This window comes from Miniopterus natalensis, chromosome 15, assembly GCF_054644295.1.
Source record: "Miniopterus natalensis isolate mMinNat1 chromosome 15, mMinNat1.hap1, whole genome shotgun sequence".
NCBI lineage: Eukaryota > Metazoa > Chordata > Mammalia > Chiroptera > Miniopteridae > Miniopterus > Miniopterus natalensis.
In genome coordinates this window covers 28625987-28639876 of record NC_142095.1, presented here as the reverse complement: position 1 = coordinate 28639876, position 13890 = coordinate 28625987, and the positions used below count along the sequence as shown (strand labels likewise).

General features: G+C 50.0%; 1 pseudogene; it reads right to left on the bottom strand.

The window, feature by feature from the left end:
• Positions 1 to 12875: 12875 nt before the first annotated feature.
• Positions 12876 to 13637, bottom strand: LOC148091433 (alpha-1,4-N-acetylglucosaminyltransferase pseudogene; annotated as a pseudogene).
• Between the last annotated feature and the right edge of the window lie 253 nt (positions 13638 to 13890).

The following is a 13890-nucleotide window of genomic DNA, read 5'->3' as shown; positions in this document are numbered from 1 at the left end:
CTGTGAATTTGACTACACTCGGTACCTCATACAAGTAAAATCATTACAGTGTTTGTCCCTTTGTGACTGACTTGTTTCACTTAGCATAATGTCCTCCAGGTTCATCCATGCTTAGCAGATGCCCCAATTTCCTTTCTTTTTGAGGCTGAATAATATTCCATTGTATGTAGAGACCACATTTGGTTATCCATTCCTCTTTCAATGGACATTTGGGTTGCTTCCAAGTTTTAGCTACTGTAAATAATGCTGCTATAAACATGAGTATACAAATCTCTTTAAAGAAATACCTTTTTATCAAAAATACTTAAGAAAAGGAAAAATTTGTTTTTCTTTAGAAGCCTCCAAGGCAGAAAGAACCAAGAGTAATTAAACATATAATAAATGTACAGTAACTAAGTAAATGGTGCTGTTTTGAAACTCTAAGTCTATTCTTTGAAAAGAAATTAAGATGAGGGAAAATAAGAAGACAGTTTTATTACGGGATTTTTCAATCTTTGTGTTATATTAATATTTCCATGCCTATATGCTATGTTTTAACAGCTATTTCTTACTGGACCTCAAAACGGGATATAAAGCATGCACATCTCTCTGTGGAGTAAACACAGAGCTTTACTAACCATTTTGGAATTTGAAATCATAAAATTACAGTGATTATGTCATAATGAGCTTATGTACAGAATAAAGTCAAAGACCTGGTCTGATTGCTCATTAACCCCCTTTATGCTCATTCCGGGTCCGAATCAGAGAACAGCAGATTCACAGAAGGCTGGGGGGAAGGACCCTTCAAATTCACTCTGTCTAACTGCCCCACTCGTAGTGAGAGCCGCTGAGACTCAGAGGGGGAAGCGCTGGCGGCAACTGAAAGGGGCAAAGCTAAGACTGGCGCCTGCCCGTGTGCCTGCCAGCTCCTTCTCCCTACGCACATGGTCGGAAACCCTCCCAGCCCATTGGGATCCCCCATGATGGGTGCTGGGATCATCCCACCCTCAGCCGGAGGTGAGGCTGTGAGGGCAGCTCTGGTGATGTGCGTGCCCCCCACCCACTGAGCTCCAGTCAGGGCCCCCCCTCCGCAGTCTCAGAAGGGCCACCTGGACTCACCATCTTGCACAAGACCTTCGTGCCTCTGCTTAATGTGGGTCTGGAGAAAGGTGGTGTTGGGGAACGTTATATCACAATGATGACACTGCAGAGAGGAAGCATGGGAAGTGCAGGGTTAAATCACCTGAGTCCGCCTGGGACTCTCCCTGTATCCAAACTCCCGTTACTGGGGACCCCTGGGCTGCTTCAGATCCAAGAAGTTTCATTTACTGAGTAAGGAGTGATGCCCACCCCACCCCACCCCCACTGTATATGTGGCGTGGCAGGGAATATCTTCCAAGGTGTCACATTCCAAATTTCACGCCCTTCCCCTCATCCCATCCTTCCCTGCTTCCCCGTTCCCACCCCCAGCAGCGCACTCAGAAACTAGGCAGCTAAAGTGGGACAGCCACCACTGTGTTCGGAATAAAACCCACGCTCTACCTCGACGTTCAGGCCCCTGGGACCGGGCTCTGCTAGCCTCTCCTGCCACGTGTCCTGCCCAAACCCCAGCTCAGGCAGGCCAAAGCCGTCACCCTGAGCACCCTTCTCACACTGCTGGTAACATTCCTCCACCAAGCTGTGCTGAGCATTCAAGGCTCTTTTAAACACCACCTTCTGTCCCACCTACCCTCAAACTATGAAATTCTTGAAAACATGCCCCAGCAGGACTTGTGCCTACATCCTCAGAGCCTGGAACCAGGCTCGGTCACCATGACAAGTTATTACAGGGCACTGGTCCCAAACCACAGTTTCCATGTAAATACATGCAAATGCTCAAATCCTGCTCTGGCTAATGAATTGTCACTTGGTTGAACAATGGAGACCTTTTGCCAGAATGAGACTGACTCTACCCGTCTCTTGCCACACATGGATCTCACATACACACACACACACACACACACACACACACACACACACACACACACTGTATAACCTGAACTGACATCCTCAGGCCCTCAGGCCCTCTGGCCATGAGCAGCATCTCCAAAATCTGCTCCTAACCAGTGACTGTGGCCCACAGTGGCCTCAGGGCCCTGGGTGTGGTGCTGTCCAGGTGACCTGATGGCTGGGCGCCCACCCCGCCCACTCTCCTTCCCCTGTTGATATTCCTCACCACATAATAGCTCTGGACACTCATCTTGTGAATAAGTTCCTCCAAGTTGGTGATTGTCTTTTCATCCCAGTGTCTTTGCTCCCGGGCCACCTTCAGCTCTTCAGCGAGGCGTTTCAGCTCCTCCTGAACACGCTCCTGCTGGTCCAGGCTGGCCCACAGCTGTGCCTGCAGCTGGGCACCGCTGGTGGTCAAGCAGTCCTGGCAGTGCAGCAGGTACTCGATCATTAGCTGGGCAAGGCGCAATGCCTTGAGCAGCCCCGGGTCCAGAAGCCCCTTCCACTGGCTGAGTCCCATGTGATCCAACTTGCCGAGGGTGATGCTGGTGATGTACTCTTGCAGGGTTGCCAAATCCACCTCCTGGATCACACGGTCCACATCCAGGGCCCGGATGCGCTTCCAGTCCACTTTAGTATACCTAATCCGGAACTTGAAGGGAGGGCCTCTGTAGGTCCCAAAGACGGGACGATGGCGGCCCTGAGCAGCAGGAGCGGATAACCTCATGACCGAGGAAGCCCTGGGCAGAGCCCAGGAACTGCAGCTCGCAAAAACACTCAGGGCCTGGGCAATGAGAAGAGAGTCCACGTTAGGCAAGTGCACGGGCGGCACGTGCCGCACACCTGGCCAGCAGGAGCCTACGTGGGGGAAGTGAGGGGGCTGAGCAGCAGCTGGAGGGTGAGTGCTATGCACTCGTGTGGCCAGAGCCATGGGAAGCAAGAGTGTGGGCTTTACAGTCACTCAGCTGTGCATTCCGATCCTCAGCCTTGGGCAAGTCCCTTCACACCTTTAAGCCTCTGAGGTGTTTTGGGAATCACGGGACTCATCTTGCAGGTTGGTGGTTACAAATGAGGCAGGGGAAGCGCCCAGCCTAGTGCCTGGCACATAGTAGGTTCTCAGTGAATACCCCAAGCCCAAGTCCACTACCAGAGTTTTTTGTTGGGGGAAACTGTCAGTTGTATAAGTGGGTCCTTCTGCAACCTTACATTGGCCTCAGGATAAAGTCCAACAACTTGCCATGGGTGGCAGAGCCACCTGAGGTCCACCACTGCCCTCTTCTGCATCTCTCATGATAGGATCATGCCGGACAGGGCTAGGCTGCATTTCCCAGTTTTCCGGGCTGTAGGGTGTCACCACATGACTATGTTCTCTCCCGTGGGGTGTAAGTGAAATGATGCCCACCACTGAGGGGGTGGGGAGGAGGGGTGCTCAAGACAGGGCCGTGTCTCTGTGCTCAGACTGTGCTCAGTCCATGACGGCCTCTTGTCTCAAACCCAATGGTTTAGTGAAAAGAGCTCCAGTTTTTGTCAAAGACTCAGAGTCTACTCTCTACTTTCTTGGTAGACATAGAAATTGTTCTCTCTCTTTGAAAAGTGACTTGACAAAACAACAGGAATTTTAACTTAATATTCCACTACTAAGAATTACAATTCTACAGATAAACTCATACAAGTGTGCAAAGGTGCTTGTGCAAAAATTGTCATTTCAGTGCTGCTTGTCATAGCAAAGGATAAGAAAAAGTACACGAAAGCAAAGTACAAAGAGAATAGAGGAACAAGTTGTATCTCTATACAATGCAATACTATCAGCTATCGATGAGCCCGAGGCGGCCTGACATGGACTGTAGAGAGTAACATAGAAATATATATGCACACACATGTGAAAATATATGTGTACATACACTTCTGATTCTGTTTAAATGATATATCAATATAGTCACATTTAATAACTTGCAAAAATAACGGATAAGTATTTCTCACATATATATCTCTATATCTGCATATATAGAGATATAATAGAAAAGATATATATATCGTATGAGAATAGCTGTCTATGTGGGAGGAGGTAATTGGATGTGTGAAAAACGAATGAAATAAATGAATAGATGGATGGTCCATGGGTGGATGATATAGGAATGATACATATTTGTTATTCCTGTATAATCAAAATTAAATAAAATATATGAATTTATGACTCCCTATATATAATTCCATTAGCATAGACTATTTTAGAAAAACAGGCCAGCTGTTAGCAGTAGTTACCTCGGCATGAGAATGGCAGTTAGGGGACCTTTCTTTCCCACCTTCTACCATCGATACTATTCAGAATGTTTTGCATCACCATCTATTACTTTTATAAATTTTAAGGAAAAAAATACAGTTTCTAACCTTGAGGAACTTAGAATCTGAGGCAGTAAGAAGCACATATGACTCTACTTAAGCTCTTTCTAGATCAGGTTTTCAGACTTTTAAGTGCAATAGAAAGAGAAGAGGAAGGTCACTGACATCATGAAGGGGACAGGCCTTGAGGAAACGGTAGTGGTGGGTTTGCAAAGAGGGGAAGCACCTCCAGGAAAGGGCCCGACCTCACTAAGGCCCTGTCTTCATTTGGGAAAGGGCATGACAGGCTTGCCCCCCCCGCCAGGGTGCCGTGGGAACTGAGGACAGGCAGAGGGACTGCACTCACGACTAATACCGGCTGCAGTGCAGGGAGTGCCAGCCTCTGAGCCAGATGCCAAGTCCAAATACAAACCTGCAGACTATTGCTATTCCCGTTTTACAGACAAGGAAATGGATTTCTTGAGAGGTTAAGTGGCTTGGCCCAGGTAGAAAGGCACAACTGAAGGCAGTTGGAGGTGCCTCTGGCTCCCAAACCTGTGGACTTTCAACCATCCAACATGATTCTTGAAACTATCCTAAAAGTTTGCTTTGATGGGATCATTCCTCATCCCTCAAACTCATTCATCCATTCGCTCACTCCCCTCGCCCCTGATTTATAGCATGCCTTCCTGGGCCAAGCCCTGGGCCAGGCTCCTGAGGGACAGTAACCACACACCTGCCCCCCACCCAGGAGCTCAGGGTTCCTCCGTGTTGCCACAGTAACGAGTCCAAACCCGAAGCCTGGTCTGGAAGCCTGTCCACACGATGCCAGTGACAGACCGTCGCCACTTAAGCGCCCACGCTTCCCTTTCTCAGATACTCTTCCCCACACAGACTCCAAAAATAAGGCCCGTAGCCTCAAGCACCCCCACTGTTAGCCAAGGAGGGGAGGGGAGGGGAAGGGAGGGGAGGGGAGGGGAGGGGCGGGGAGGAAAGAAAAGAAAAGAAAAAAACGAAAAGAGAAAACAAAGGAAAAGACAAGACAAGACAAGACAAGACAAGACAAGACAAGACAAGAAAAGAAAAGAAAAGAAAAGAAAAGAAAAGAGAAAGAAGAGAAAAGAAAAGAGAAAGAAGAGAAAACAGGGTGGGAGATGACCCTCCCCATGCCCAGCTCCGAGCTGCAGCCATGTCACCAGACCTCAGAGGCTCTGCGGGCCCTGCCTTAGAGCAACAGCGGGTACCAGGCACGCGGGGCCACAGGCAACAGGACGCCTGCTCTCTGCCACCCGCAGACCTGGAGCTCGCCTGGGAACTCACTGGGTAACTTCTGTAGCTTTGGGCTCGGCTGTTTGCTCACAGTTCCCTCTCTCGCAATAAGGTCAAGAGCACTCCATCATCAATTCTCTCCACTCTCTTCCCACCCCATTCAATGCTCCTCCCGCCGCTTCCTTGCACAGTGACTACCCCTTCCCCCTCCTTTAAGCCAGGGTGGTCCAATGTCCCTGTCACCATCCCTGCTGTTCACCCACAACCACCTCTCCCTGCACTCTCCCTGGGGTGAGTTTACCATTCCCACAGCTTCTGCTACCATAGGCCTGCTTTAGGTACTCAGACACCCCCAAATCTCTTACTTGCTGGCACACCTGTCTCTTGGGACCTTTACAACAAACCTTCCAATGCTGATTATACCAGACATTGCAAGTCCAAATACCACCAGGCTCAGGAAGGCAGCATTAAATGCAGGAGATGGGCCATGTGTAAGAGGAGCCACAGTACCAGCTTGATAATAAATGGCACCTGATTCTCCATCTTGGTGTCCAAGGTACAATCAGGCAGCAGTTCTCAAAGTGTGGCCTCAGGACCAGCAGCACCAGATTGACCGCGGACCTTGTGAGAAATACACATCTCCAGACTCATTGACTCCGAACCACTGCACCTGGGAGTGTTGGGACAGGGAGTGCTGGAGATTGTGGCCGAATGGGATTGCATTTGCCGTTTAAAAGGGGGATCCACCACTGAGCTTCATCCATATGGGAATGTACGGTATGTGATCCTCATGGGCCAATTCCAAATTCCTTAAGAAGACATTCAGAGACCTCTATGAACTGTTTCCAGATTACCTTTCTAGCTGCACCTCCCACTTACCATGTTACTTGCTGTCTGCACTTCCATATCTCTGGGCTATTTATTTATAGGCACTGTTTGTAAGTGCTTTGCAAACTATAACTCATGTAATCTTCAGAACACCCACGGAGGAGGGACTATTACTATCAGACACACAGAAGTAAAGATGCTTGGCCTGGGTGCAGACGGCAGGATCCAAGCCCATGCAGCCTGGGTACGGAATCTGAGCCTCTAGCCACTATGCCACGCTGCCTCTTGGGACAGATGTCCCACTTCCACATCCTTCTGCTCCCACTGAAGGTGAATGCACGATTCAAGGCCTTGCTCACACAGGATCGCCTCCATAAACCCCTCCCAGGCCCACACTCAGAATTTCCTGCCCTTCCCCTGGGCTCCCAGGGCACAGAGCACACACTGCCTTGGTCCCCCTCATGACACTCTGGTCTGCGCTGAGGTGGCTGTGCAGCATTCATTCATCCAGCTCATCAACAAATGATTCCTGAGCCCTGACAAAGTGCTGGATACCGTGACTGACACTCAGGATTGATGGTGACCTAGGCAACAGCCCAGCCATTGTTAACAGAAGTACATAACACTTCTAAAACTGTGTGCTCCACACACAAGTGTAAGGCTTTACATGTATTATGCCATTTAATTCTCACAACAACCCAGTACACTGATGAAGACACTGAGAGGCAAACAAAGAAGACAAATGACCTTCCCACAATCACACCACCAGGAAGCGATGGTGTCTGGCTCCAGAGTTTGTTCCCCAGAAAGACAGAAAAATACACAGAAATTACTCTACAGAGTGGTGGCAGGGGAGGAGCTAGGACACGGTGCAGTGGAAGCACCAAGAGGGGACCCTCCCAGGACATTTCTGTCTCATTTCTCCCCCTGCCTTGCCCCAGGCCCCCAAGCTACAAGCTACACAGGGGCTGAGACCTTGGCTTACTCACATCTGTTGTATTCCAGCCCCTGACATATTACCTGCAGCCCAGATTGCTATTGAACTGCACAGAACTGTCAGAATCTTAGAATATCTGCCTCAAAAGTCTATATCCTTGGCGTCTTGGAGAAATGAGGCTATGGACAAGCAAGAATTTGGATAAAGAATAAGAATGGAGTTAGGAGTCCTTATTTTGGACTCCTCGGAGTCAAAGTCTCTTCAGACTTACGAAAATGATAGATTTATTGGCGGTCTGTGTCCATACCTTAATCCCACTGGCCACTAATGAAAGCTGAGAGTGCAGGAGCCCTTGGGGGTGGGCCCAGGCTCATCAGCGAGAAGCCCCACTGCCCACGCTGACTGTCACAATGTGACCACAGTGGTCTAGCTTCCCTCCCAAGCAGCCATGAAACCCTCATGTTGACACTGAGCCCGCTCTCTGAACACTGATGGTGGCAGCCCCGCTCCAAGTTATACAGGATTCTGAACTAGGGGTCCTGGTTCATGAGGTTTTACTAAGCCCCGAAAGTATCCCTCCTGTCTTCCACTAAAATCCCAAGAGCCCAATTCTCAGTAGTCTTACGACTCTGACATCAAAAGGTGAGCACAGCTGTGGAATTTGGGGCTTATGATGATGATAGCAGCCACCATTGATTAAGGATCTATGTCTCAGGCAACGCGCCCGCGTTTACAAGAACTGTTTCTACCCCTCATACAGCCTTGCGTGTAGCTGTGATTCACCTCAACTCAAAATGGAAAAACAGGCTCAGAAAAGCTAAGGAACCTTCCCCAGATCACTGAGCTAGTAAGTAACGAAGCCAAGGTTCAAATCAAGTTCTGTCTGACTCCAAACCTTTTCAGTGATGCCAAACTGCCTCCCAATGGTGGTGGTGGCGATATGTAAGTTATTGCCCAGTATGGAAATTACAGTACCTGAGATTTCTAAACCAAACTGCAAGGAACGAACCTTTATAGCCAACCACAGTAGCGTCAACGCTCGAAGCCTCAAATTCTCCTCCAATTCTCCACAGACTCAACTGTCAACCTTGAGTCCAGTAGACAAAGTCCGGTGAGAATGTTCGTGGTTGCCTGGCAACCGCCTTGCCTGTGGGGGAGGGGATGGAACACCTGCTTTCTCCACTGACTCAGCAGCAGACTGCTCATCCCACATCTGGGAACAGGGACACAGGCAGGGAGGACTCACTGTCATTAGAAAGTGCACAGCTGTGTTAACCACCTCTAGAGGTTTAGATCAGGTCCCAGGAAAATGTCCCAATGCTAGACCAATGTCATGAATTGGTGGGACCCAAAGACTGATATTTATGCTAGCATTTCAATCTCACTCCCTTGTTCGAGATCGTTTCTACCTGGGACAATCCCACAGCCAAGGAAGGAAGCCCTTGTGCTGCACATTCCCAGGGACGGGGTGGGGTGTTCAGCACCTCACAAGGCACCCATCCCACGTGCAACAATTCCTCGAGGCTTCATGGTTCTTCTGAAACCCGCCCACCTGTACTCTGTCCAAGGCAACTCCTACAAAATTCACCAAACATTTAAATGCAACTGGGGCTGATTTTTTAATATAAATAGACAGCTAGACTACACAACCACCCCTGCTACCTTCCTGTCTCTTCTGCTTCCTCAAAAGGCAGCCAAATTGGTAGTTACAGACAGACACAGAGAAGAAGATTAGAGCTAGGGAATACAATATTCAATAATATCACGAAAAATATGTATGCGGCCAGGTGGTAGCTTGAAGCACCAGGAGTCTGCTCTGTAAAGAACTTGATTTTCTAAGCACTTCCCTGTACATCTGACACTAATACAAAATAACATTGAATGTGAATTGTAATTTAGAAATAAAAATATTTTTTAAAAAAGAATGCAGGCAAGTAGAGCATATGGAGGGAGCCAGGCGTCCAAGCTAGCTGTCAGGCAATCGTTCACAAGCCTGCCCTGGCTCTGAGCCTGACTGAGGGACCAGCCTCCTCTAGATGGGGGCGCTCTCAGTGGCGACTCCTCAGCTCCAGGGGGAGGTGTTAGAGACTGTGTGGCACGGGAGGGAGACCAGCAGCCTTGTCTGCAGGCGGGGGGTGGTCAAGGCCACAGCTGGAGCACCTCAGACTCAACACACCTCTCTTCAAAGTGCAGTTAGAAATCTCCTCCAGCACACAGTGCAGGAGCAGCAGGCCCTGGGCCCTTGGACTGCTTGGTGAATGAGGCCCCTGCCCTGACCTAACAAGCTGTCCTCTGCCAGCCTCTGGCCCCTTGTCCTGTACTAAGCAAGTCTCCCCTGGACTTCCATGTGCAGCCACCTCACTGAAAACACCTTTGCTGCCTCCAGCTAAAGTCCAGGCCTGGAGAGCAAGAGGGATGAACTAGAGATCCAATGAGTTTGTTTTTAAATCACCTCATTACAAAAAAGAACCCCTTTTCCTACAGAACTCAAAGCATTACCCACCCCCACCCCCACCCCCCACCAAATCCTTTTACTTTTTTCAAAAAGGAAAAATCCAACTCTGTTCTCCCAGGGAAGCCCAGTTCTGGAGGTTCAGTCATTCCTGCTTCCCTCTGGGTACCTCTGTCCAGAGCAAACCGTAATAGTTGGAGTAAAGGGCCCAGCTGGAGTGTCGGAAGCCTGAGGCCAATCTAGGGTTCAGCTCCCCAGCTCTGTGTCGCGACCCCCCGTGGGGGGTACAGAACAGCTAATATTTAGCCTACTGCCACAACGGGCACAGATCACTTCCCACCCACGCCTGTTCTGGGCCTAATTCCTGGCATAGTTTATCCATGGGACCGGGCTGACCTAAGGGTCCTGGAGCCAGGAGAGTGGGCCGACTTGCCAGAGGCACCGGCTCTACTTCTCCTCCTGTCCCCGCTCCAGGTTCCTTCAGACACCCCCAACAGCCTCAGGCCTTTGCCAGAAGCCTCCTGGGTGAGCGCTTGTGCACGTGCTGCGGCCCAGAATGCCACCCCAGCCTCAGGAACCCTGGCGCTCTCCTCAGAGTTAACAGAGCCCCCTGTGGCCACCTCAGTGCTGCCACCTACAGGGCAGGGCACGAGTGAACCTCTCTGCCCCAGCATGGAGGCCTAGGTCTGTAGGATCTCCATCTCCACACAAGCACCCCAGCCCATGATAAAGAGGGGTGGAGTCTCTCCCCAGTCCCCAGGGACCAGCTATTTCTAGATCTGTTACAAGGGGGAGGGAGGGATTGCCTGGTTTAATCCCTTAGGAAAATCCAGGATCCCTGTGAATGGGTCCCAGGCTTTGCTGAGAGGCAGCCCAGGGAGCCCAGGGAGGCGGGAAGTGCCCCTGTACACACACACACACACACACACACACACACACACACACACACACAGCCCACCTGCCCTAAACTAAAGGGACCCTCCTGGTTACTGATTTGGCCCCAAGCTAATCCTTTGAGTGACTCTCAGGCCTGCTCAGATGTCAAATACGCCCCCCACCCCACTGGCTGGCTTGTCCTGTGCATGTAGTTGTGAAGCCCAGGACCAAAGAACTCTTTCTCTCCTGTCATCAGACATCAGACCCTGGTCCTTTCCCACCGCGAGCCCCTGTTCTAGTGAGACTCAGATTTCTGGGGAGATTTTAAAGGCTTTTCTCTCACCCCAGCCTCAATCTGCCAAGCTCTGTATCTTGGGGCAGCCAAAGCAAAAGCCCATGGGACCTGTGCTGGCAGAGATGCGGAGAAAATGGAAGCCCATGCACTGCTGGTGGGAGTGAGAATGGCACAGCCGCCCGGTCAGTGCAGCTCAGCTGCTGATCATCCACCTCTGAGCCAGTTTATGGTTCGATTCCACATCCGGGCGAGTGGCCGGGTTGTGATCAAGATTCCTAGTGGGGGGCGTGCAGGAGGCAGCCCATCAGTGAGTCACCATTGATGTTCCTCTCCCTCTCTCTCTCTCTCTCTTTCTCTCTCCGAAATCAATTTTTTAAATAAATGGTACAGCTGTTGTAAAAAAGAGAATGGCGATTCCTTGAGAAATTACACATAGAATTGCCATATGGTCCAGCAGTTCCACTCCTGGGTATATACTCAAAAGAATTGAAAGCAGAAATTGAAATATTTGTACACAACATCAGGCTTTACAATAGCCAACAGGGGGAAGCAACCCAAGTGTCCATTGACATATGAATGGATTTAAAAATGTGGTACATACATGCATACAAAGGAATATTATTTAGCCTTAAAAAGGAATGGGATTCTGAGAATGCTACAACATGAACTTTGAAAATACGCCAGGCACAAAAGGACAAATAGAACATGATTCCACTTGCACATCAGACCTAGAAGAGACAAATTCATACAGATATTCCAAAAAATACAATAGTGGTTCCCAGGGCAGAGAGGGGGAGGGAAGGGAGAGTAATCAGTGTTTGGTGGGTTCAGGGTTTCACGTTGGGAAGATGAAAACGTTCTGAGTGTGGGCAGTGGCGTTGGTTCCACAGCAGTGTGACTGTACTTACAGCCCCTGAACTGGACACTTCAAAAAGGAAAACATGGCAGATGTTATGGTCTGTAGAGTTTATGCTAAGTTTTGAAATGTTGGGAAAAAAGATGGTTGTGGCAGGGACCAGGCCCAAGAAGGAATGTCTGTGAGCATCTGCTCCGACGGGAGCCGTGTCCCTCCTCTCCTGGTCAGCACGCTCTTCTTTGCAGGAGTTCCCCTGCCCACTGCGAGGAGGGAAGAGCCTAGGCTTTGGAGTCAAAGGTTTATTTACATTCTGCATTCACAAGCTGTGAAACCCTGGGGAAGCCACTTCACCTCCTTGTGAAGTGGGAAAAATCAACTCTGCCTAAAGCATCCCTAGGCTGTCAGCGGGTGTCCTCCGAGTCAAGTCCAGTGGGAAACCTGGGGGGTCTTGGAGCATTTGTTTTGTAGCTCTCGTTCCAGTGTATCCCTGAAGTGCAGAAAGTAGCTCTGAGGGTACCTGTTTGTGCTCGCCATTTCCATAGCTTTTCATTTCCCCATGTATAAGCAGGGTACCCTCTTATGCACGACTGTTGTGAGAAAGTGGACTTGACGTGCACCCCAGTTGACCTCCATAGTAAGGTTAAAAGCTAAAGACCCCATCCTCAGCTGACCAAGACCTGCCATGCATGACACACCCACACCTTCCCTCACTAGGCCAGAGCTCAACATCCAACACAGCCTAGAGGTCTTGAGCGCCTACTGTGTGTCAGGCTCTGACCCAGGGCCTGAGGATACCAAGAATGGATAGGGGACTAGATCACTTAACCCTGGGAAGCTGTCACCCTCTCTTGTGCCACCTCTGCCACAGCACACACAAGATTTGTGGCACCATGGTCGCAGACACAGGAACAGGACAAAGGTGTCCGGGACTTCTCTACTACACACAGATGAAGCTACTCTTACCGACATGTGACGAAGCCCCCACACCCCTGCAGACAGTGGAGATCAGGGGAAAGCGAGGCACTGCAGGAAGTGTTTAGTGCCAGGATGTAGCAGCAACAAACCAGCATTGGCTCTATTTGATCCCTGGACCCGACTCCCCAGTCACCAACCCCTCTGGGCCTTGAATCATGTCCCCGTAAGTCCTGGGACAGTGCTGACGACAGAGATTTTCCACCAGCGTGTTGCGGCCTCTAACCACGCCCCTCCCTCCCTGGTTCAGGTAGTTCCACAGATGCAGGGCATAGGAGTGTGAAGCTTGGCTCCCTGTTCCCCACCTCATAGTCGCGCCTCCACTCTGGATAGGGGATGCGGTAAAATCTTTGGGGGTGGAGGAAGGACAAGTTCAAACACCTGAGGTCGCTCACCTCCTGGAAGTCTTCAAGTTTGCACCACACTCTCAACACCCTTGTCATCAAATGGGACCCTGGTGGCCCCAAATGTGTGAATTGTAGTGTTCAACAAAGTTTTCCATGCACTGCCATAGGAAGGAGTGGCGGGGGAGGAATCCAAACACCCCGTTACTAGAGGACTGCGGAGCCTGTGCCGCCCAAAAGTTCTCCTCAGGGATGGGTCTGATGGAGATGACATCGGTGTCCATGTAGACGCCCCCGTATTTCCAGGTGATGGCCAGGCGGGACGCCTCTGAGCTGACATGGAGCCAGCTTCTCTCTGCACTGGTGCTGATCTGCAGGAGCAGGTGCAAATCAGCCTGAGCAGCGCGGGGGAGGGAGGGGAGTCACAGAAGGAGGCCTGGCCCAGGCTGCGGGGAGGGGCAGCAAGCCTGCTTCCCAAATACCTATTTGCCAAGGGACCAATTTTGCCAATTTACCAACATTGCCTCCTTCACCCAAGTGTTGCCTTTCAGTAAAAAGTTTACAACAATCAATTTCCATGGGAAGACTTCAGTGGCTTTAAATTTTCTTCTTTAAATGAAAGAAGTGGAAAGATAAAGTAGAAACCAGAGGGGATTCCGCAGTGAACTCTATGAGTCATTTTCAGGAAGTTGGACGGCATCGCAAACTTGATAGAAAGAAATTTTTTAAAGTCCTAGAAGTACTAAAAACTGACAAAAGAAAGATACAGTCGAA